This window comes from Macaca nemestrina, chromosome 5 (assembly GCF_043159975.1).
Source record: "Macaca nemestrina isolate mMacNem1 chromosome 5, mMacNem.hap1, whole genome shotgun sequence".
In the NCBI taxonomy this organism is placed as follows: Eukaryota; Metazoa; Chordata; class Mammalia; order Primates; family Cercopithecidae; genus Macaca; species Macaca nemestrina.
The window spans coordinates 48,492,685-48,518,438 of record NC_092129.1 but is presented as its reverse complement, the minus strand read 5'-3'; the positions used below and the strand labels follow the sequence as shown (position 1 = coordinate 48,518,438).

At 41.3% G+C, this 25,754-nt stretch overlaps 1 protein-coding gene and 1 long non-coding RNA gene across 6 annotated transcripts in view; one reads left to right on the top strand and one right to left on the bottom strand.

Moving 5' to 3' along the window:
* The window catches only part of LOC105465759 (phosphatase and actin regulator 2), a 300,918-nt gene that overhangs the window by 254,722 nt on the left and 20,442 nt on the right, over window positions 1-25,754 (bottom strand). The gene's annotated exons all lie outside the window — the stretch shown is intronic.
* Window positions 14,146-21,087, top strand: LOC105465760 (uncharacterized). Its single transcript, XR_977779.3, has 3 exons — window positions 14,146-14,196; window positions 20,375-20,540; window positions 20,950-21,087. It is a non-coding gene; the product is annotated as an uncharacterized lncRNA (long non-coding RNA).

The window sequence follows — 25,754 nt, the reverse complement described above, 5'->3', positions numbered from 1 at the left end:
CATTCACTAAATCACAGTTTAGTAAAAGGGACTCAATCTTCTGGATTCACAGAAATGGACAGATTGTGGAGGAATGCTCTTTATCACTACTGTGCTCATGGTGAATTCACAGATACCAAATCCTGGCTATTATGGCAAGAATGGTCACCCCATCATTGCATTCAAAGACAAGAATAGAAATTTAACTAACTTCTAAATTCTCTGAGAAGTCTTCATATCCAAAATAGAAAGACTCAGTATGATGTTTCTAATTAAAGTATGTGAATGGTGACTGCATGTTTTAAGTGCTTTGGAGTTTGAAATTAAATTCTATTTGTGAAAGCTATTATTTATATATTTTTATACTTAAAATCTCTGTAGCCTTTTTCTTTCAATACAACTGAATCCCTCAACAAAATCTTGACAAAGCCATCAATTTTCTTATGCCCTTTTTTCCACTGCCAAATAGATCACATACCTTTTTAAACAGAATGCTACAGGAATGAAATAGTTTTGTTTAGCTAAATAATTTGGAGAGCTAAATACTGCCACATTTAGAAAGCATTTTCTTATCTTGCTCTTATTCTTTAATATTATATTGTAAACAAATTCCCATGTCATTAAAACTGTTTACAAATATGAATAATATCCCATAATTTCTATCATTTGCTTATTCATTTCCCTATTCTTAGATATGAAGGTTGTTCCCAAGTTTTTTTTTTTAATGTTATAAATGACACTATGATGAATATCATTATAAATCCATAACTGATCATTCTTCAGGAAAAAAGTTGCAGAAATAAAACTGCTAAATAAAAATGAATGAGAGTTTTTAAGATTTATAACTAAACAGCCAAACTGTTTCCAGGTACCTGTCATTGGGTCAAATCACCTGCTTCCTGTCTTCCTGATAACCTGCTTGTCTCTGATAATTTAGAACCTAATTTTTCTCTTATCTGATTTTCCTTATGACTCCCTCTCCTTGTGGCCTGTTTCTTAGGGTATTTTGTAATTTTGACTTCTGGACTCATGTTTAGTTGAGCAATGTATGGGAACTGCAGGAAACCCCGGCTGAGATTCTATTTCCAAAACGATTTGCTCTGAATTGTGCTGGGTGCCCCATGGTGCTCCAACTAGAACCACTTTCAATTATTAGTTTGGCTTGGCATTTACAGACCTAAACAGGTGGTATAAATTCTAGTGCCAAACCTATATGAGGGTGTGGACTACGGTTATGAATGTTTATGCGAGTGATAGATTTTTGTTTCTAGCTTTTCCTCTTATTGACGGGTGCAGCCTTTTGTCCAGGGTTTATGTGACTCACTTAGGCATTAAGACCCAAGGCCTTCATGCCAATGCCCAGGATTCTGCCTTTTGCCATCCCCATGTATAACTGCAAAAATCAGACTGGGTTCATCTAAGTCATAGGTAAGGGCAGGATAACTTTCTTTCTTTTTGGGGGTGGGAAGGGGGACAGGGTTCTCATTCTGTCACCTAGGCTGGAGTGCAGTGGCGTGATCACGGCTCACTGCAGCCTTGACTTTCCTAGGCTCAGGTGATCCTCCTGCCTCACCCTCCTGACTAGCTGGGATTATAGACACACACCACCATGTCCAGCTAATGTTTGTATTTTTTGGTAGAGACGGGGTTTCATCATGTTGCCCAGGCTAGTCTCAAACTCCTAGACTCGAGTGATCCGTATTTGTCATATAGCAATAGATAATTAACACACATATCCATTCATCCTTCCTGCCATTTCTCTTGTTTCAATGGAAAAAGAGTTTCTCCTCCAGGCCACCATCTGAAGAAAAGGTCCCTTCTCACCTTCCCAGGTCTTATTGAATAACCCCCAAGCAAGCACCTTCTCTGAGATCATGCCTGACTGATGGGTTCCTTGTGCTCTTCCATCACACCTGTCCGTTTACCTCCTTCCTTGTCTTGACCTCCCAAAGTGCTGGGATTACAGGCATAAGCCACCACGCCTGGCCAGGAGGATAACTTGATACAGTCATCTTCATACCTCCCGGTCAATTACAGACATCTACAGAGTCCACGCCATAGTCAGAGGAGCAGAAACCAGGTAACCCTCATTCCCTGTCCACACAGAGACTCAAAAACAAGGGTAAAGTTATAGCAGATGGAGCCAAGCCCTGAGGTTGGCCTTGCCTTCAGTGTCTGCTTATCACCCTGGTGTCCAACTCCCTCTGATTTTGGCCCTGAGGAATTTCCCACAGTTTTCCAAAATGTTTACTAGACATTTAAAGACATTTAATTTACTAGACATTAAAGACATTTAAAGACTCTTTAAATATCTGTTTCTGAGCTCCTGATTTGTAGGTGTTCTGTAATGGAAGACTTTTTAGGATACCTGGTCTGCTGTGTTGCCAGCAGAAATAGTCCCTTCTGTAATCTCAACACCTCGTGTCTCTCCCTCTCCCACCTTGGAAGTTTGAGCACCCAGCTCCCAGTTTACCTCCACCCAGGTTCCCTCAGCGTTCTGGGTCACTTCATTTGTGTGGGTGGCCCATCCAAAACCTGAGCCTCTCAATTATTTCACCTTCTTGTCTTCAGAGACATTGATCTTCACGTTCCTTCAGCCACCCACACTAGGGATGGCCTGGACCAAGTGACTCTCTTCTTTTATTTTATTTTATTTTTTTGAGATGGAGTCTTGCTCTGTCCCCAGGCTGGAGTGCAGCGGTATGATAGCTCACTGCAACCTCCGCCTCCCGGGTTCAAGCAATTCTCCTGCCTTAGCCTCCCAAGTAGCTGGGATTACCGCTGAGTGCCATCATGCCCAGCTAATTTTTTGTATTTTTAGTAGAGACAGGGTTTCAGCATGTTAGCCAGGATGGTCTCGATCTCCTGACCTTGTGATCTGCCTGCCTCGGCCTCCCAAAGTGCTGAGATTACAGGCGTGAGCCACTGCGCCCCTCCCAAAGTGACTTCCTTCTAAAGGGATGGGACATCACTTTTGAGACGAGGCTACAGAAAGATCATGACTCCCATCTTGCTATCCCTCTCTTGATTTGCTTTCTGGCTCATGCTGAGAGAAGACAGTGGCCATGTTGTGAGCTGCCCTATGGAGAGGCCCACGTGGCAAGAAACTGAGGGTGGGTTTCAAAACAATAGCCCATGGGGAACTGAGGTCCCCAGTCCCACAGCTCACAGAAAACGGAACCCTGCCAACAACTATGTAAGTCAGCTTGGACGCAGCTCCTCCCGGCAGAGCCAGGAGATGACTGCAGCCCTGGCGCATACCTTGATTGCAATCTGGGAGAGATACTGAGCCAGAGGGTCCAGCTAAATGTGCCTGGATTCCTGACCCACAGAAACAATAAATGTATTTCCTAAGCAGCTGCACTGCAGTGTAGTTTTTCATACAGCGATGGATACTGAATACACATACCCACTCGTTCTTCCCATCGTTCCTCTTATTGCAGTGGAAAAGGGGCTTCTCCTCCAGGCCACCATCTGCAGAAGAGGCCCCTTCCTCTCACCTTCCCAGGTCTTACTGAGTGACCCCCAAAGAAGCGCCTTCTCTGAGATAGTGCCTTATCGGGGGAGTTCCTTGGGCTCTTTCATCACAGCTGTCCACTCGCTTCTTTCCTTGTCTCCCTTATATATGAAAATCTACTTAAAAACTACACACGTAGTAGGGCAATTTGCTAAAATTGGCATTTTTTTGCTGGTTTGGGGGATGCTTTGTTGTTGTTCTTGTTGTTTTGTTTTCTACTGAAGACTCATCCTCCCTGCAAAGCAAAATGTTTTCCTTCCTTCAACCAGGACCTTCCTTGGCCCGTAAGTCTCCTTTATGCAAATTTTTTTACAATAAAAATAAAAATAGTATTTTATTCCCCCACACTTTCCCTCCTCCAGCAACCCCCAGTACACCTTTCCCCTCTTGTTCCCATAGCAATGTTACAATAAGAAAAAAGTAAGTTTTGGAGCGGGTCACGGTGGATCATGCCTATAATGCCAGCACTTTGGGAGGCCAAGTTGCGGGGGTCACTTGAGCCCAGGAGTTCAAGACCATCCTGGGCAACATGGCAAAATCCCATCTCTACAAAAAACGCAAAAATTAGCCAGGGTGGTGGCGTGCACCTGTAGTCCCAGCTACTCAACAGGCTGAGGCAGGAGGATGGCTTGAACCTTGGAGGCAGAGGTTGCAGTGAGCCATGATCACACCACTGCACTCCAGCCTGGGTGACAGAGCAAGACCCTGTTTCAAAAATAAAATAAAATAAAATAAAAAGGTTTGGGGGCAGGATTATGAGGGTAGAGGGGATATGGGTAAAAACACAAATCACAATAGGCATTTTTGAAAATACATTATTCCACTTAGTCATCGTCTTCTCCCTCATTTTTGAGTTGTTTTCACTTCTGACTCCTTTCTTCTTCACCAAGGTCTTCTTCATGTTCTACATCATCTACCTCTCCATCATTATAACCGTCTTCATCCTCCTCTTCTCTTCCTCCTCCTCCTCCTCATCATCATCATCTCCTCATTGTCCAGGCCCTCCATGTAGCCCTCAGCATCCAAGTCAAGAGCAAATTTTTTTAAAAGGTCCTTTTGCTGTTGGCAGGAGTGATTTTGTACCCAGCTTGGCAAGCAGGGTACAGGCTGCATTTCGGTCCCATTCTTTTCCACAGTCAATGTTCTTGAGCAGTGAACAACCTACACATCCTTCCACAGCTACCATGCTCAACCCTTCTCACGGGGAAAGCCTAATGCCAGGTATCTGCTCTCTTGACTTCTGGGCTCCCCTGCCTCCCTGAGGAAAGTTAAGGGCCAAGAAGAGTTGAATCAAACTAGATCATCCTGGAAGGGGAAACATGGAGGATGAGGCATTGCACTGACCTCTCACTATCCCTTATTTCTGTCTGCACTTCTTGAACCTTTGGCCAAGCTCTTATTTCATACGTAAGCTACTTAAACAGGTGCTTCATGGCTCTCCTTGTATCTCTCCTTTCTCACTTTTTTTCCATAGATGATATGGTTACTAGGTTAATCTCTTTAAATGGTTTTCAGGATCTCACACTGGTACTCAAACATTTTCAACTATGATCTACTGTTTAGAGACTGTAGTTCAAATGTCTGAGTTTTGTGATTCAAAGCCTTGCACAATAGGGTTCCACTATATCAATTTGGTTTCATCTCCTCTTCTCCTAGCTTGTAATTCCAGCCAAACTGAAAACTCACACGGGACTTTCTCATCTCAATGCCTCTGCTCATCACACTTTTCCTGGTTGGAGTTTTTTCCACACCTTTTTTTGCTAAGTCAAAATCTTACATAATCTTTAATACTATTCAATGTTTCCATTCTCACAAAGCCTCTCCTGACCCTTTTAACCCCTAGGGTCCTTCTCTCATCTTCTCTATGACTATTTGGGATAATAATTTTATTTCCCTATGTTAGGTGATATTTTATTTTAAAACACTGATGACCTTGACTGCGAGCATCCAAGGGCAGGGACCAAGGTGGCTACTTTTATGTGTCTTTTTGTTGCCTGGCACAGGGTTTTGGGCACAGAGCATGCTAAAATAAAATTTTAAAAGACTGAATCTTCCCTCTACCAGAAGATCCACCACAGCAAAATTCTTGGTGTTCTTAAAAAAAATTGAAAAATGTTTTTTACATTTCATTCAACTTCTCAAAAGAAGTTCACCTAATTATAAAGGTAAAAGGTAAATCACAACCCCCAAAATATATTTCATACAAATTAAAGCACATACATATGTAATCTGACGTAGTAGTTTGTTGCTTTTTGTGTGTGTTAGCATAGAGTTTTAAGTAGTATATACCTACAACACAAGCAGTGTCAGAAAATTTAATCTTCTTCAATTTTTTTTTTTTTTTTTTTTTTGAGACAGAGTCTCACTCTGTCACCCAGGCTGGAGTGCAGTGGTATGAGCTCGGCTCACTGCAACCTTGGCCTCCTGGGTTCAAGTGATTCTCGTGCCTCAACCTACCAAGTAGCTGGGACTACAGGTGTGCGCCAGCACGCCCAGCTAATTTTTGTTTTTTTTAGTAGAGACGGGACTTTGCCATGTTGGCCAGGCTGGTCTCAAACTCCTGACCTCAAATGATCCACTCACTTCTGCCTCCCAAAGTGCCAGGATTATAGGCACCGCACCCAGCCTCTCTTCAAATAATTTTTAGGTTAACTTTAAAAACCACAAATATTCCCTCTTTCAACTTCTGTTCTAAAACTGAAAAGCTAAATGTTAGAAATAAACTTCCCTTGAAGCCATTTAGGTAGTCATGGACACCATGTTTAAAGTAAATAAATGTAAAATCTGTTAAACTTCTTCTTTTCTTGTATTTTTAAGCACAGCTTCTTTTTGAATTAATGCAATTCAGCAAACTTGCTTTTTCAGGAACAGAAAATCACCCCACGACTTGTAAAATACGTAATCTAGAAAATGCGTGAGAAGAGAGACCTTCCAAAACTATGTCATGAGAGCAGAGCATCTTTTCCAGTTTGTCCCCTGGGTGTTATATAACTCAAAGGTAATTAAAGGATTCAGGCTTGGATCACAAATCTAGCACACAAAGAGTAATCTAATGTGAAGACACAAAGTTCGCAGATGCTCCAAGTTTCCAGCCAAGATAAAGAAAAACCCTTTGGTTATGCAGATTATAACATCTACGTTAGTTCTGTTGGACATCAATTTAGAAAAGATTCAGTTTAGTCAAGGACATTGGCTTTGTCTGATATATCTCATTCCAGAAATGTGATTATGCTCTATTGGCTGAAAACAGCAACGCTTAAAAAGTTTCTAAAAAACTTCAAAAATATTTGTTCGAAGAACTGGAACATAGACTTTTTTTTTCCTAAATTGAAAACAAATGTCCACTTAGAAAGACTTAATGTACTTGAGAATCAATTGTATTCTGCAAACAATTTACCCCAAGAGGGACTGGATTTTTACTTAACAAAACGGTTCAATAAATGTTTTAATAGATTGGAAGATAAATAAACATTAAAAACATTAAATAGTTAAAAACAAAACGTAATTTATCTCATACTGCTTCTCAAGGACTTTAGTACTTTACGAGAGAGAACTATTTAAACAATACATTTATAGGTACATCTGTCTTTTCAATGGAAGCTATTAAGCACAAACATTAAGTCTCCGGTGTCGCACCAATAGTACATTGGCTGATCAGTATGACCACTGCACCATCTAGTGTCCACGCTGTAGAACAGCAGCTAGGGAGCACTTTTTCTCCAAGTCTGTCTTTCTGAATGCCATCCTCTAAACTGGCGTTTTGATAGTTCATCATCAAGAATATAAAGGACAGATCATTCATATAAAGACTAAGTCACATTGTAACATTTCCTGGTGTGCTAGAAAATTAAGACATCGTACTTATAAAAAAGTACACAAATTATGTAAAATGATGTTTAAAACCTCTTTACAAAAAGTTATTTTTAAAAGACTGTTGTTAAAGAGAAAGCTAAGATATCTCTTAGAACTATGAACCATGGGTAGAAATCATGACGTTCAAAGTCTATGTATAAACAAAATGGAGAAATTAGTCAGCAGATGTAAAGTAAAACATTAAAAATATGAAAATATATGCAAGAAAATAATTTACTGGCTGAAAATGCTTTCAGAGTGTTGATGATTATTTAACTTGCCTATTTTTTGTTTATTATCTGTTAATTATGCTCTAAATGGATTATTTGTCATAATTAACTAGCCAAGTAAATACTGAGAAATCTAATCTGCCAGTCAACATCTAGGCATTCTGCATGAAGGAAAATCTGGCCAAATTTCACAAGTCTACTAATGTGTTAATTTTGACTTTGGGTAAAGGAGTGTAGGAGGTTGTTGCTGTTGTTTTACACCGTGCCTTTAGCTTCTAAAATATGGGGGGAGAGGAGGAGAAGACCAGCTGTTAGATTTAGAACAAAAACGAAATATTTGTAGGAGACAGTGCTTAGTCCTTTGGGCTCTTGGGAAATATTCACATCAAATTTCCAACACGACTAACTCAGAGCCACTGCTTTTATTTAATGCCATCAAAAGAACATAAAACTATTTAGAAAAGTTAAACACATCCCCGAGAATCATTTTACCAGTATTTGCAAAACGATTCAACCTAAAGAAAATACAGGTGATCATAAGAAGAAATTTCAAGCAAACTTAATGCCTCTCGTGAGTAGAAAAAAAAGTAATTATAACTTTACAAATCTAGTTGCCTGTTATGAGAGGTATCAATGTTGACAGACATCAAACCACTTTTATGTTTAAAGAAAGCTCTTTGAACAGAACTTTTAAGGTAGCATGGAGGACAGACCACCAATGCCCATGCCTTTGTACAATCCCTTAGCCTTGAGCGTAGATGAAACTTGTGATTTGTTTCTATCGATAGAATGTGTCAAAGGGAACAGGACACCACTCTGTGATTATGTTACATTATCTAAGACTCTGCCTTAGTGAACTAGAGACAGGGATTCTCCTACCTGCCTTAAGGAACTGAGCAGCCACACTGAGGAAGCCCACAGTGAGAGCCTCTAGCAGCTTCCAGTGAACAGCCAGCAAACCAGGGGCACTCAGCCACACAGCTGTACGAATTGAATTCTGCCTGCGGGCGTAATGAGCTTAGAAACAGATTCATCTCCAGTCAGGCTCTAGATGAGAACACAGCCCAGCTGACACCTTGAGTGTGACCTGGCAAGACCCTAAGCAGAGAACCCAGCTGAGCTGCTTGCAGGCTCCTGACCCATGGAACCTGTAACTTGTTTCAGTCACTAGGATTGTAGTAATTTGCTATGCAATGATAGAAAACGAATACAGGTAGTATATTAAATAAAATTCACGATTCCATAAACAGTTATGAAGAACCAGACCCAGTTCTGGGCATGGAGGAAATTAGGCCCTCAGAGTGCAGCTAAATGGAAGGACTAACCCCATACAAATATAAGAAAGGCAGGTAAGTGATTCAGTCCACAGTTTCAAGGACACCATAATTTAGTCGAAGAAAAACAGCCACATAATTAAGATAAGTGCCAACACAGGCACAAATAACATGATAGAATGCACAGAAAAAGATCTGTTATCAAAAAACTTTTCCAAGCTACAGAAACCGAAATCAAAAATACTTAGAAAAAAAAAAAAGGGAAGGAAAATTCATGGGTTCACAAAACTGGTTTGGAGGTAGGGCTGGCCTCAGGCTTAATTGCATTCATTCTCAAAGCTCAGCAATTCTCTAGGCTCTTCCCTCTTAACCTTCACAGTTGGGCTGGCTCCCATTGATGACAATCATAACAATGTAGCATCCAGGGACCTCCATGGACTAGAGAAGAAAATTCCATAAGCCCTAGTGAAAGTCTCCATGCATTGGATCACGGACACACCCTTAAGCCAAGCACGCAGTCATCACTGATTGGCCAGAGCCAAGTAGAGCCGAGGAACAAAGAATGAGTCAATCTCTCCAAATCATGTGGTTGATAATGTGGGGTAGAGGTGGTTTCCCCACAGGAATATAACACTAAGGCATTTTCAACAGATGTTTACCACAGGACCCTACTAGTTCTGAGTGGGAAGATCATGAATACAACATACAATGAAATGCAATATGTAAGAAAATCATACATATACCTAGAGAAGGGTCTATGAGAACAAAATTATTTCAAATTAGAAAGTAAAAACCATTTCATTTTTTATTTTGGATTCATATCTGATGACAATCAAACTTCCATAGATAAAAAGACATTATCCTTTTAGAATTTGATGATAATAGATTCGTAGCAGTAAGGTTTGTGAATTTCAAAAGAAAATAAACCACTGTTGGCTGGGTGCAGTGGCTCATGGCTGTAATCTCAGCACTTTGGGAGGCTGAGGCAGGTGGATCGCTTGAGGTCAGGAGTTTGAGACCAGCCTGGCCAACATGGCGAAATCCTGTCTCTACTAAAAATACAGAAATTAGCTGGGCGTGGTGGCACGTGTCTGTAATCCCAGCTACTCAGGAGGCTGAGGCGTGAGAATCGCTTGAGCCTGGGAGGTGGAGGTTGCGATAAGCCTAGATCGTGCCACTGCACTCCAACCTGGGGCAATGGAGCGATTCTGTCTCAAAAACAACAACCACAATGACAAAAAACAAACAAACAAACAAAAACAAATACACAACAAAAAACCACTGTTAGTGTTTGAGTATGAATCAATCTCTATAATAAACACATAGTCACACACACTCACACATGTTCTATTTAGAAAAAAATATATATTTGGGATACATTTGATGGAATCATTAGACTCTAGGTTTGGTCAAGAAACTTTTAGGTCCACCTCAGTGTTGAGGCTATATATATTCATCAGATTGACTGGAAAATTGGCATGAGATCTAGAGAAGCAGAGATGCTATTATCAAGAATTCAGCAAAGAGGGAAAGTGTCAGGACAAAATATGATGAGGGGAGAATCCAAGACAGTGAGGAGCTAAAATGCAGAAGATATTTAGATGGGGCAAAAAGAATTTCTTAGCAAAAAACAAAGTCTACGAACAACAAAAAATCTAAAAGATATTGGACCTGTAGTTACCTACTAAAAAGAAATATAGAAGCAAGAAAGAGTAAAACAGATTTTTTGGTAAAAATCCTTATTGTGTGGCTTCCCATTTTTTACCATATGTATCAAAACAGGCTATGCTCCTCATAATCTGACATGTTGGGACCAGTGTTTCATAAGAAATCAGATGTAGATGCTAGAAGAATATCTAATATCTCCTATATAGAGATCTCCCATATGGTAAATATTAATTTTCCAAGAACATGAACAGAATGTTATAAACCTAACATTAAAATAATACTGAAACCAGGGCTCATAGGAGAAAAGACTGATTCTAAAGCAGGGACACAGAAAGCACAAGATGAGTCTGGAACGTCTTGTAGTCCCAGAAAGTAAGGAAATGAATTTTTTTTTTTTTTTAATGACGGGAGCATGGCAAATGGACACAGGAGTAAACTTGTACCAAACTCTCGATAGCCAATTGTACAACAATTTGGGCAACAAAATGAGTAGTGATTGACCGGCTTGGGCAACATAGCAAGACCACATCTCTCTCTATATATACATATATATATATTTTTTAATTAACCAGGTGTGGCAGTGCACACCTGTAGTCCCAGCTGTTCAGGAGGCTGAGGTGGGAGGATTGTTTGAGCTCAGTCAAGACTTTGAGGCTGCAGTGAGCTATGAGTGCCACCACTGCACCAGCGTGGATGACAGAGCTGGAGGGTCCCTTAAAAAAAAATAAAGTAATGATAGCAATGGATTATAGGATAAAGTAAATATCCACGAGAAATACTGAATGAATAAATAGCTCAGAAGAGGTAGCTCTTCATTGTAGTAGAATTCCAATTAATAAATGCAGAAGGAGTGTTAACTAAAGTCACCATCTGGTAAACACTCCAATGATAATTGCTACTAACAATGATAATTGTTAGTGGGATAATTGGCTAAATTTGAATGAGAGCTGCAGATTAGTTAGAAGTACTGTACTGTACTGCTCTTTACCTACATTCGCTTCCTGATTTCCATCATAGTACTACAGTTTTGTAAGATATTATCATTTGGGGAGGCCAGGTGAAGAGTACACGAGAACTCCATGTACTAGTTTCACAGCAGCTAAAATTTAAATGATCTTAAATTAGAAAGTTTTTAAAATTTCATGAAAAATAGGAGCATAATTTGCCTTTTTGAGTCTCAGGGGCATTTGATAAACATCAATCACCACTTTCAGAGCCATCCCTTAGGTTAGGGAATCAGGGCAATGATCCTCAGCTTGAATTTTGGAAGAACGGGAGGAGTGAGGGAGGGATTTGCAATAAAGCAGCCTCTCCACTGTCAAAAGTGCACTCAATAAGATCGAGGCCCCCTGCCAGAATGAGTCGATGGACCTGCTGCTTCACCACTTGCACATGCACCTCACGCTGGCCATGGCTGCTGTGCAAAGGACTGGTCTTCATAAAAACGTGTGGGGATTAGGGAAGGAGAGCAAGAGGGGAGAGGGAGAGCCCCAGCAGAGTGGGGAGGCGGCTGCCACACCTGGGGTGAGTCGCCCTTCACCTCATCAGGACCAGCTCTGGGAGCTGAACTGAAAAGGCACAAAACTGCCAATCGATAGAAAGCTGTTGATAGAACGTTTTCATGGCTGTATTTGAAATGCAGTCGATATCACGCCCCAAAAACAATAATATTTACTTTCATGTCACTGGCAAGTTTGTTACTCCTCATCTCACATTTTAATCTCCAGCACAGTGAGAGAAGCGAAGTACAAACCTTGCATAAGATGACCATGAATACAAAGACATTTGTGATTAGGGCCAGTGGGTGGCTGAATGGAAAAACAAATGGGGCTCCGCCTGTGACTGAGACCAACAGCAACCTTGTTTCTGAATATCAGCAAAGCAAATCATTATTTTTAAAAATGTCATGCATGCCACATTTTGAATTCTTAAATGTTATGATGCCATGAATGCTGATCTTTGGTTAAATCTGATTTAAGCCTAACACACTTATGGGAAACAGCATCTCTTAAGGACAGAAAATAAGAGAAAAACAATGAAATTGACCTCAAAGGATTGGACTGGGACTTTTATTATTTAGGTTCCCAGATTTAAACGTTTTTTAGTAATGTTTACTCATTGAAAAACATCTACTGAATCGAATGCTGTGAACTGGTTGTCAAAAACAAAAATCTCCTGGTCTGGTGGAGATTTCTTTAAGACATTCCGCCATATAATTCAGCATACACAGCACTTCCCAAATCTTCAGTAGTTTGAACAGCATTTCTCAGACTTTTGCCATACCTGCACATAATTATACTTTTATCTATTTCTGGATATTTTATCTATATTCTGGATATTTTATCTATATTCTGGATATTTCTCCTTAAGTCACTTCATCTTCTCCAGTGTTATTGTAAAAAAAGCACTTATGCAACCACTAAGAATGGGAAAGACACATCACTTGCCATAAGTGGAAGCGAATTATACATGTAAATAAATATTTAAAAAACAGATATGTCTATCTATATTCCACATAAAAATATCTCACATACCACTAGTGGTATGTAGGCCACAGTTTGGAAAATATGGCAATATAATCTAAATAATATAAATACATCAAAATTTTCAGGATGTGCTCTCCACATACAAGAAAGGGTTAAGATCAGAGAACAAACTGAGGCCATTTTAGAGATGGAATGTGTAGTCAGAATAAACACAATTGTACCACTGTCACAAATAAGCCCCAGATCTCATTGGCTTGACATTACAAAAATGGATTTCTCAATTACATAAAGTCCATTGTGGGCCACATAATTCTCCAAGGAGATTGTTGCCATGGTGACTCAGAGTTGAGGCCAATGGCGGCTCCACCATCCTGTGGCTATGATATCCTGAACTTGTGGCCTCCTCAGTTGACGAGGTGACGAAAGAAAGCCTGGAGAATTATGCATGAGCTTCTCACTGTCTCAGCCCACAAGCGACACACCTCTTTCCCTCACAGCCCACACTGGCTGGAACCAATCACATAGCCCTGCCTAACTGCAAGGGAGGCCAGAAAGTGCAACACTTTCTCATGGTCATGGGTGAGCACTAAACATCTCTCCAAATATGGATTGGGAAGATTAAGAGACTCGTCCAGAAGAAAACAGTCTCCAGGGGGAAATATATGTGGGAAAAGGAATCGAGAAAGCAACCAAGAGAGCAGAACTGAGTGGATGAGAGGAATTGTCAGACCACATCTGCAGCTCTGATTAATCAAATCCAAAATGTGCCCATTGATCTATTATTCCGTAGAAATACTGGCATCACCAGCTCAATAGTAAGAGAAATGTAAATAATACCATACTTGCATGAATAATTCTTCTCTGCTCATACCTTCACTCAGGTCAACATAGATCTATCATACTCCTACAGTGTATAAGGGACATGCTAAACTTGAAGTACATTCATTCTAAAAAATCAAAATACAGAAGCATGGGAAGACTAAGAAAATTTCATAAACCTTCAATAAATTATCAGAAATATCTGGGATTCTCAGCTCCATTTATAAAGAAACCAGAGCTACAATTCTTCCGTTACTGATTGCTTTCTGGATTGAATATTTGAACTCTGTTTTAGTGATTCTTCTTGCTTACACGTGGGAGGAAGAGCCCCTACCCTGAGCCAGCAGCTGGAGCACAGCCTGAACACACAGGTTCTCCCTCCTTAAGGGTTGGGCTCTAGATTCAAGGTTTGAATACCATAGCCTTGATCAGCAGGGAGAACTAACTACTTAGTTTCTACAGCTTTGCTTACTGCCTCTAAAGATAGACATTAACATCTTATTTTTGAATATTAATTTAGAGTTTAAGAGGGCCTTATAACCTTAATTCATCTCATCTCTGTAACAATCCTGTGAAGTAAGAATTATGGTACCCATTTAATGGAGGAGAATAATCGGGGAACTCAGGGGACAGTGCTTTGGTGGTATCTCTAGTTGGTGGCAAAACCAGGCCTGGGATGCAGTTCCCATAACTCTGAAACTCTGAGTGTCGCTACTCAGTGGTTTTGTCTTTCCAAGGAAGAAGGCCTGGATACTATGGATCTTTTAAAAATCAAGGTAAAGGAAAACATGTAACAGCAGAAAATAAATGTTTATAATATCATGGTGAATTTAGAAAGGGTAAAATTGTGTATGTGATTATAATTTTGTGAAAAGATGCATAGCAATTATACTGAAATTCTCTCCAGGGCATGCATGACAGAGTAGTGGGAATCGCTGGAACCTTTCTAGTAGTAAAGTTTGACGCTCAATGCTTCGATTGTTTCTGTTTTTAAAACCCCTTCTCATCTCTCCCCAATCTCAGAGCATACCTTAAATCTCGATACATCTAAGGAATACACAGACAGGTCAAAAGTTTCATGGGGCAAACCACAAAGAGGGAAGTTCATTCCTCAACTCAGTACCCCAGCATAGGGAAGGTTCTAGCTGATGCAAACTGGCATTTCAAAATCGAAGACAGGGGGCGGTGGCTTACATCTGTAATCCCAGCTCTTTGAGAGGCCGAGGTGGGTGGATCACCTGAGGTCAGGAGTTCAAGACTAGCCTGACCAATATGGTGAAACCTTGTCTTTATTAAAAATACAAAAATTTGCCAGGCGTGGTGGCCCTGTGCCTGTAGTCCCAGCTACTCAGGAAGCTGAGACAGTAGAATCACTTGAACCTGGGAGGAGGAGGTTGCAGTGAGCCAAGATCATGCCACTGCACTCCAGCCTGGATGACAGAGCAAGACTCTGTCTCAAAAAATAAATAAATAAATAAATAAATAAATAAATAATAAAAAATCAAAGGCCAAAGCCTGTATGGAGAAAACTAGAGGAGAAAGTGTCTCTGTTCTCTAAATGAGAGAACAAGGGAGGGAGGGAACCATGAATTTTGCTGCATATCTAGATTTTTGGGGGTTTTCAAAAGCCAAACACACTTAAACCACATCTGCAGCTTTCACAATGACTCCAGAATACTTGGGGTGCTAAAGTCACTTTGGTGCTTCGAGGTAGTGGATTAAAGAAGTGGAAGTGTTACAGCGACAAGAGAGGTCACTGCCCTGGGAAAGACACAGAAAGGAGCGCAACATGTAGATGATGGCGAGCACGGAACTGAGTGTGCGGCTGCTAATGGCTTTAGACGAATCATGCCCAGAGACACTTCAAAAGGAAATTCTGAACCAAATGGAAGGGGTCAAACTTATTTGGATCCTGATCCAAACACTCATTGAAGAGACAATGGGGGAAATTTGAATGCCGACTGACTAGTTAACGTTATTAATGTTAATTTTTTTTTTTTAGTACGATAGTGACATTGCGGGTTTTTTTTTGGAAAAGTCCTTATTCTTTAGTATTACATGCTGAAATATTTACAGGAAAAATGATATGATGTCTGGAATTTATTTTAAAATATTCTAGTTGGGGAAGGCAAGCAGATAGGCATGAGGAAGAAACAATTTTGACTATGAGTTAGTAACAGGCACAGGGACTGTGTGCATGAGGGATCATTAGACTATTCTATCTACTTTTGGTTTATATTTAAATTTTACTAAAAAAATGGCTGGACACAGTGGGCTTACATCTATAATCCCAACCCTTTGGAAAGTCAAGGTAGGAGGATTGCTTGGGGTCGGGAGTTCAACAGCAGCCTGGGCAACATAGTAAGACCCCTGTGTCTACCAAAAAAAAAAAAAAAAAAGGCTGGGCATAGTGGCATGTGCCTATAGTCCCAGCTACTTGTGAGGCTGAGGTGGGAGGATGGCTTGAGCCCAGGAGTTGGAGGCTGCAGTGAGCTATGATTGCTCCACTGAACTCCAGCCTGGGCAACAGAGTGAGACCCTGTCTCTAAAAAAAATTACAAAATAAGTAAATAAATAATAGTAAAAAACTAAACTGGCCAGATGCAGTGGTTCATGCTTGTAATCCCAGCTGTTTGGGAGCTAAGGCAGGAGGATTGCTTGAGGCCTGAAGTTCAAGGCCAGCTTGGGCAACATAGTGAGATGACATCTCTACAAAAAATAGAAAAACTAGCAAGGCATGATGTTGTGCACCAGAAGGCCTAGATACTCAGAAAGCTAAGGCAGGAGGGTTGCTTGAGCCCAGAAGTTGGAGGCTGGTGATCAGCCCTTCATCATGTCTCACTGGAACCTAAGGATAACCCCTCACAAGCCTCTTGACTTCCACCCTGCCCATGCCCCTACCCTCTATTTCCAACACAGCAGCAAAGTGAATGCTTTTTAAAAATTATATGTAGGTCAGTTCACTCCTCTGCTCCAGACCCTGCACAGACTCCCCTTCCCACCCAAAGCGAAAGCCCGCAAGACCCTGCCCTCACTCCACCCTGCAGCAACCACAGGCCCAGATCCAGCTTGGCAGGTTCCATTCTGGGGCCTTACTACCTCCTTTACCCGGAACCCTCTTCCTCCATCATCCACTGGGTTTGTGCTCCAGGACTGTTCACTTATCACCATCTCAGCAGAGCTGTCCCTGCCCACCTAATGCTCCTGCCCCATGCCCACCATTTTTTGGTGCTCTTGAATTTCCTCTGCTGTGGTACTTTTTCTTTTTTCTACTTACTTTTCCACTTTCTACCATATTCCTAATACATTTATGTATGATGTGTATCCCTTATTTTCTGCATCTGAGCAGAGAGAATTTAATCTTGGCTAGGCTCACCGATATCCTCCACATACCTAGAACAATGCCTGGCATGTAGTAGGTGCTCATTAAAATGAGAAGAATGAGAGAATGGATACATGAAAGCTGATTTTCATTCCATTCCAGCCACTTGCAACCACAAAATTCATCAAACATATCTATTGACTTGAACTGCCATTCTTGCTAGAAGACTCCGCTGATGGTGATCAATGTTTTACACCACCATTTTATTGGTTTTACTACATTGTAAAACCACTGTTTTACACTTTTTCCTTTGTAGAAAAGGGGAGCATCTCTACTTGTGATCACTATTCGTATATCTGGAGAAAAATACCAATCAATACATTTCCCATTATACTTCCCACATAGAAGGTTTTCATTTTGCTGAGGCTGCAGTTGTTATTTTTAGGGCCTGTTACTGTTTGTGACTCTGCCATTTACATTCTGCCAAAGGCTCTGTTTCTGATCAGCAGGTCTTCCGAGAACTGCCGTCCGATCAGCCAGCAGCATTTACCAGGCACCTTTTCGGGGTGCTGAGCCCTTACATGATGCAAAGTACAGCGGAGGCCTCGTCAGCAGCTCAGTCATGACATGCTTCACGTCCCACACAATTCACCTCTTGCTCTTTAACTGTTTCATGGAGGGAAATTTTAAATCCAGGCTTCCCCCTCTAATGAGTTCCCATAAATGTGCCTGGGTGTTAAAAATACAAAATCCTAGCAAATGTTTTATATGATATAACAGCAGGCTCCAATCCAGCAAATAAAATAAATAAAATGATGAATCATGTTATAACTGTTTACTTAATTTTTACTCTTAGGTATTATTAATTATTTGTCTCAGCCATGCAAAGTGCTGTGATTACAGGCATGAGCCACTGCACCTGGCCAACTTATTTTATTATTGACTTATTTTTTATTATTTTTTAGAGACAGGGTCTCACTCTGTTGCCAAGGTTAGAGTGCAGTGGTATATATTTACACAGACACACACATACACATATATACACACACATGCACACACACACACATAACTAACACAGATTAAAAACTAAAAGAAGTAAACAGTTTAACAATTTTCTAAAGCATTTCAATAACCCAAGTTTGAGTTCTCTCAGCTCATGTGAAGTAAAATTCCATAGACAGAAGTATAATTTACTTTTAATTATTTATTTATTTCAGACAGGATCTCACTCTGTCACCCAGACTAGAGTGCAGTGATGCGATCTCGGCTCACTGCAGCCTCAACCTCGAGGGTTCCAGCAATCTTCCCACCTCAACCTCCCAAGTAGCTGGTACCACAGTGTGCGCCACCACACTCAGCTATTTTTTTTTTTTTTTTTTTTTTTTTTTTTTTTTGCAGAGACACGGTTTCACCATGTTGCCCAGGCTGGTCTTGAACTCTTGAACTCAAGTGATCCACCTGCCTTGTCCTCCCAAAGTGCTGGGATTACAGGCATGAGCCACCGTGCGCAGCCAGAATAGGTATATTTTAATGTTAAGAAAAAGCACTTGCCGCTGATGATTTTACAGAAAAATAAGAGAATATGATGCTTATGTTGATGGAATCTTACTGATTCCCTAAATATGTGTCAAGAGAAAGAACACAGGGTTTCTTCTCATTTTTTTTTTTTTAATTTTTATTATTTTTTTTTGAGATGGAGTTTCGCTCTGTCGCCCAGGCTGGAGTGCAGTGGTGCGATCTTGGCTCACTGCAATCTTCACCTCCCAGGCTCAAGTAATTCTCCTGCCTCAGCCTCCCGAATAGCTGGAACCACAGGCATGTGACACCACTCCTGGCTTAATTTTCTGTATTTTTAGTAGAGACACAGTTTCACCGTGTTCGCCAGGATGGTCTCGATCTCCTGACCTCGTGATCCACCCACCTCGGCCTCCCAAAGTGCTGGGATTACAGGTGTGAGCCCCTGGTTTTCTTCTCTTGATAAAGAGCCTGTAGTGCCATCTCCCATGTAACTGGTCCACATACTTTTGTACTACTCTCTGCATTTGGGTCATTGGAACACTTTACTGCTAAATTTTTTCATTTGTTTCTTCCCTTCTTGTTGTTTTTTTTTTTTTTTTTCCAAAGAATTGTGGTAAAAGATACATAAAATAAAATGTACTACACCAAACATTTTTATGTGTACAATTTAGTGGCATTAAGTACATTCACCACTAATTCCAGAACTTTTCATCATTCCAAACAGAAACTCCAAACCCGTTAAACAATAACTCTTTTTCTTCCCTTTCCTCCAGCCCCTGGAAGCCTATACTCTATTTTCTGTCTCTAGGAATTTGCCTATTCTAGGTAAATCCTCTATGTGGAATCATACAATATTTGTCCATCTGTGTCTGGCTTATTTCACAGAGCAGAACGTTTTCAAGTCTCATCCTTGTTGCAGCATATGTTCTTCTTTATGGCTGGATAACACTCATGTACATAAATACCATATTTTGTTAATTCAACTACTCATTACCTTTTAGGAATAACTGTGGATGATCTATTTCCAGTGCCTTAGATATGTCCTTTAATGTGCTTTTTTTCTTTCACAATGAGACTCTGTGACATAAATTGTATATACATAAATTTTAAGACAGGATTATTACCCTTGAAACTCAGAGTCACACTGGAGAGGCAGTCAAGTGATATAGTTTGGATATTTGTTCTCACCCAAATCTCGTGTTAAATTGTAATCCCCAGTGCCAGAGGTGGGGCCTGGTGGGAGGTGTTTGCGTCATAGGAGCGGATTCCTCATGGCTTAGTTTCTTTTATTACTGTCTTTGCAATAGTGAGTGAGTTCTTGTGAGATCTGGTCACTTAAAAGTAAGTGGCACCTCCAATCCAATCTCTGGCTCTCTCGCTCCTGCTCTGGCCATGTGACGGGCCTGCTTCCTCTTTGCCTTCCGCCTCATTGTAAGCTTCCTGAGGCCCGGAAGGCCAAGCAGATGCCAGCACTATGCTTCCTGTACAGCCTGCAGAACTGTGAGCCAAATTAAACCTCTTTTCTTTCTAAATTACCCAGTCTCAGGTATTTATTTATAGCAGTGCAAGAACGGCCTAAAACATCAAGTAAACAGATTATTCCAACACAACAGAGAGCACTGTGACAAGGTTACGAGGTCACAAAGGGGAGAACAAGGAACTCTGGGTGGTGGCAGAGAGTTTTCAGTGAAGCAACAATATTTTACCAGGGTTCTGAAGAATGAACAGAAGCTCTGTGTTAAATGAAGAAGAAACAGAAGTCCCTCCAAGCACAGGAACCACTCATGTCAAGATATGGGGCAAAAAGAGAGGACGTATTTGGAGACTAGAGAGTAACTGAAGGCTATCATTCAATCGGTGATAGTCTTCATGCAGGTTAATATCAAAGGCAACCTGAATTTCCTCAGACTTCATGAACTGGCAGTGAAGGGTGAGATCACACAAGCAGTAATAACCCAGCTCTCCCTGGCTCACTGCCTTACTTACTGGACTTCTGGTCCCCAGCAAAGCTGTCCCCATGAATTTGGGAGTCTCCGTTCCTGTCCTTCCACTCCCCTCAAACGTCCTTGCATTCAAGGTCACATGGTAACTTGACTCTTCTCACCACTACTTCTGTGGGAATGCGGGGACCAGGCCAGAGCTGTGGGTGCTGCCCTCCCCAGAGACTTCACTATGCCCAGGGAGGACTGACTGGAGGAGGGGACCAGGCATCTCCCCTGCACTCTAGGCCCACAGCAACCCTGTATACCAGCCCGTATTAACCTTACCACTCCTTCCTCCAAAGGGCTGAGACCTCAACCATGGGACCTGCGTGGTGATCACCACAAAACTTCTTCCTGAAAGTTCTTCTCCAACAACTTCTCACATTCAGTTATTCATTCAACAAACATTGAGCAACAACCTAATATTCTGGGCTCTGGAGACCGAGTTCAAAAGAAGACAGCAGGCCTCTGCCCCCGCTTCCTGACAGGTCACTGCATCTTGAGTGTTAAGACTGTCATCACAGAGTGAGGAGGGGAACTGAGCTCAGAGGGGTAGAACCTCCTGAAAGGGCAGAACAGCTCATGCATCCTGCCGAGGTCAGAAGGTCAGTGCCTACTGCATCTTCCTCTCTTCCCATCCCCGATTGTGTTTGAGGTGTGTGGGGCGTGGCCCAGGCTGGCAGCCAGTAAAGCCTAACTGGTCCTAAGACTAATCAGCCCAGCCCAGCAGCCAGCTTCAGGAGTCTGGCCAGTTCATTAAAGTTCCCCAGAGTCCTTGCTTGTTCTAAGCCTAGAACTCCTGTCAACTCTTGACATTACCCTCCCCCAACTCTTCATATCTAACACACACACACACATACACACATACCCCTCCACCTTGCATTTTATACCCCAACCCCCTAGGGTTCCTCAATATTTCCCAAAATAAAGTCCCTATATGCCCTCTTGTCTGTGCACCCAAGCTGCTACCCTCGGCTGGAACAAGCTCCTCTCCCTCCCCAGCGAGCACCTGCTTGATCCTTCATGACAGCTTAGGTATCCAATACCTCCTCTGGGTGGCCTCTCTTGGCAATACCAGTCTAGGTCACGTCTCCCTCCTACTATAGCCCATATTACATTATGTTGAAATGTAACCCAAATGAACTAGTCAAAGGTCTGTTCACACCGAAATAAGCACCTAGACACAGGAACTAATGATATCTTACTCATTGCTGTCCACATAGTAGAGTCTCATTCAGAGTTGATTGAATGAATGAGTGGGTGAATGGTAGAATCAAAGTGGAAGAGCTCAAGACAGTTGCCACAAACTAGGCTGGATTTCTTGTCATTTTTAACTTGCTACCAGTTAGTCACATGGCTTATGGATGAATTAGACTAATTTAAAGATACAGAATCAAATACTTGGTTCAGTTTCTAATCAATGAATCGGCTGATTAGATCAATCCATTGCAACTGCAGGGCTCTTTCTGTAAACACAGAAATTCTACAATATACTTTTCTTCAAACTCTCTGTCTGTGAGTACTGAGTTATTTAATTAAGGACAAATTTTAATTTTTAAAACCTAGTGAATTATATTTTCATAAATAATACCATACAATCATTACTTAAAATGTTGAAAAAACACCAAGTATCTGTTTTCCTGAAACAACTCCCAAATGTGCAAGAAATTTACAACTTATGTTTTCATAACAATCCTCATAATCCCTAGTCTCAATTTTTGTTTTAGTATTGAAAAATAACAGCTGGGCACGGTGGCTCACACCTGTAATCCCAGCCCTTTGGGAGGCCGAGGCAGGTGGATCACCTGAGGTCGGGAGTTCAAGACCAACCTGACCAACATGGAGAAACCCTGTCTCTACTAAAAATGCAAAAATTAGCTGGGTGTGATGGTGCATGCCTGTAATCCCAGCTATTCGGGAGGCTGATGCAGGAGAATTGCTTGAACCCGGGAGGCAGAGGTTGCAGGGAGCCAAGATCACACCATTGCACTCCAGCCTGGGCAACAAGAGCAAAACTCTGTCTCAAAAAAAAAAAAAAAAAAAAGAAAAGAAAAGAAAAATCACTGGTGTTTTTATTGGTATTTCTAGTATTGGAAAACAACTGGTATACTTAACAATAGTTGTTACATGGCAGAGTAAGAAAGGGAAGAGGAGAAGGGGTTATCTTCCATGCTCATGAATGAATTATATTCAGTTCCTTCCTTCATTGTCTCTTTCCACTTCAGATCCAGAAAGAATTAGGAGTGGAGGTAGAAGGGAGAGATGTCAGGATAGGGTTACCATTGATATATGTAGCATCACAAACTAATAAATAACTCATAAATCCTCTGCTTCTTCCTCTCCTTCCTTTCTCCTTATATTTCCTCAGTAGGATCAGTGACAATTTTGAAACAGCCTGGTCTCACATCACATTCAGGAGATTCTGCCTCTGAATTCTTAACAGCCTGAGAGATGCAGTTAGGGCTGACCTGCTTGATCATATGCAAATGAAAAGCAGATGCTAGTAATGAGAACATTCCAGCCAAAATCCAAAGCTACCCCAGAGGAGTGGAGCATGAAGACACTTGCTCTATTGGAACAGTCATCTATATATTACAGTAGGGGAAAGCCTTGATCCCATTCCCAGAAATCTTCACGACCATTGAAGATGAGGTGGTTTCTTCTTGGGTACAGCCCAACCACATGGGTGGCAGAGGCCAAAGATGGGCTGAGGGGGCTAAAAGCTACCATATCTGCTTCTGACTGCCAAGTGTCTAGAGAGATCCTTTCAATGCACTTGTAACAGATCTCCCCTCCTCCCAGAGAGTGGGGATGGGAGAGGCCTAAGCCATACCCATGCATTCCAGCTGGTCAATCAACAGGGAGGCGTTTAGGGGCTCTCGAGCTACCTAATCACCAGTACTGGTCCACCATTTGCAGCAAGGTCCTGAAATCCTCCTCAGAGGTCTACAAATCCTAATGTACTTGTACTCAAAGGCCAGCTGGGAAACAAAGAACATGAGCTCAACTTTGTAAAAGGATCTCTATCTCCTCACATTGGAAAAACACATGAATGTACCCTACCACTACAGAAGTCATTTGCACATGCTCCTTACCTTTCTCTATCCAGAATATTACTAAAGAAAATGACAAAGGAGACAGGAATAGGTGAAATAGTGAGCTTTCTGGTCTCCCCACCATTTAGCCTAAAAAATGAAAATGGACATGGAAACATTTAATTTCATCCTTATAACAGATCTGATACTCAATTTTTAAAAAACCTAGTAGTTTAACTACATATGAATTTAGAAATTTAATATTTATAATGCAAATAGGACATGTTTACGTGGTAAAGGGAATGAGGTAGGTGAAAGGGAGATTTGAAGATTTTGAAGCAAAAAGGTAGACATCTTTTTTCTCCTATCATATTTTCATATGTAAATAGAGGGAGATTCTTTCTTAAAACATGACCACAATATTATTTCACACCTAAGAAGGAACATTAATTCTGTAATATCATCAAATATATCCAGGATAACTTTTTTTTCTTACACTTTGAATAAGAATTCAAAGTCCATATATTTTGATTGTGCAGTATTTCTTATAAATCTCTTTCCATCTATAGGTGCCGGATCCAGGGCAAAAATGAAGACATATGGGACCTTAGGTGACAAGGAAGAAGCTCCCAGGCAGCATGTGGGATGGACCCAAGGAGAACGTCAGAGAGAAAGGTTCAGTCTGGTGTCTCCTGAAGCAGGTGAGGTACACATGGACATGAAGGATCCCATCCATCCTTCAAGGGTATCGCTGAGTCAGGAATGAGAAAACAAAACAAAGCAAAATGGGAAAAAAGCACAATTCTCATGAAAGATGGTTACAGCTTATTCCATAGAACCCTGGCCTAACTTTACCTTCAAGAACATGACCTGACTTTGCTTCCCACTGACAAGGTGTCACCTTTTACAGTTCTATTCGGGTTCAGGCAAAAGAAACAGCATGCTTGTGTTTTAAAGGTGGCAGCATGCTGACGAAGGAGCGTGGAACTGGTGCCTCCAGGACTCATGACAAGACCTTACGGAGAAAGAAGTCACCCAAGGGCAAATGACTGGAGTGTGGAAGAGTATGGAAGAGCTGGACCAAATCCACATGGTCCGGTCAGTTCTCCAAACATCAAGACCCTGTGTGGTGAGGGTGAGCCATCTCAGCAGAAAGGTATACCTCCCTGCCCATGCCACCTCCAACACTTCCAGACCTTCTCTTCCCTCCTTCCCCAATCCCACCCAAAGCTCCAGTTCCAGCAAATGTGGGAGTGCAACGAATGCAATTAGCTGGGGTGATGGCAGCAGCCCTGAACTTGGACTCAGAAGACCTGGCTTTAAATTTCGCCTCCGCACTTACTGGTTGTATGACCCAAGGCGATTTGCCTCCCCCTCCACTTTCCCCATCTGTGAAATGGGGTAAATAAGAGTCCCACCTGATTCAAAAGGTTATGAGGATGAAATATGGTTGAGAGATGAGAATCCTTTTAAACTTCTCTGCAATACTAATGATGATAATGATTAAAGTAACTCAGTTGCAAAATAATGTGAATGACATTACCCGGCCTTTAACCCTTCAGGAAGTGTTTATTCTTTAAAGGGAAAAGTTTGTCAAACCAAATGAATCCTCTTGGTGAACTACACGGATAACATATTTTGGAGAGAGATGGTAGGCCAGCTCCTGTGACCCTCTCTAACTGAGGCTGGGGCTAGGGAGGGAGGCCCTTTCATTCTGGCCTCATTTTTGTTTCAAAGGGAAATGTGGTCTCTCTGAGGGAGGAGGACAGACAGGCAGTATAACTTCTCACGTCTTTGTGCATCATTTTTATTAGTTCCTGGCCCACATTTTTAAAAAAGAATATTTACTCTTAAATGACACACTTTAAAAGCATGCTTTTCTAAATGGCAGCAATTGGACCCCATGGTGTGGCCAGTGCATTCAGTCTGAAAACTCTATGGTGACACATCACTGTGGTCCTGTGGAGATGGGTCCTGTGGCGATGTATGTCTTCCTTCTCCTCTAGTTAGCGCCCTGTGAGCTGGGAGATTCAAATCTAATAGCAGCTTGAAAGCTTCAAACCTAGAGTCCT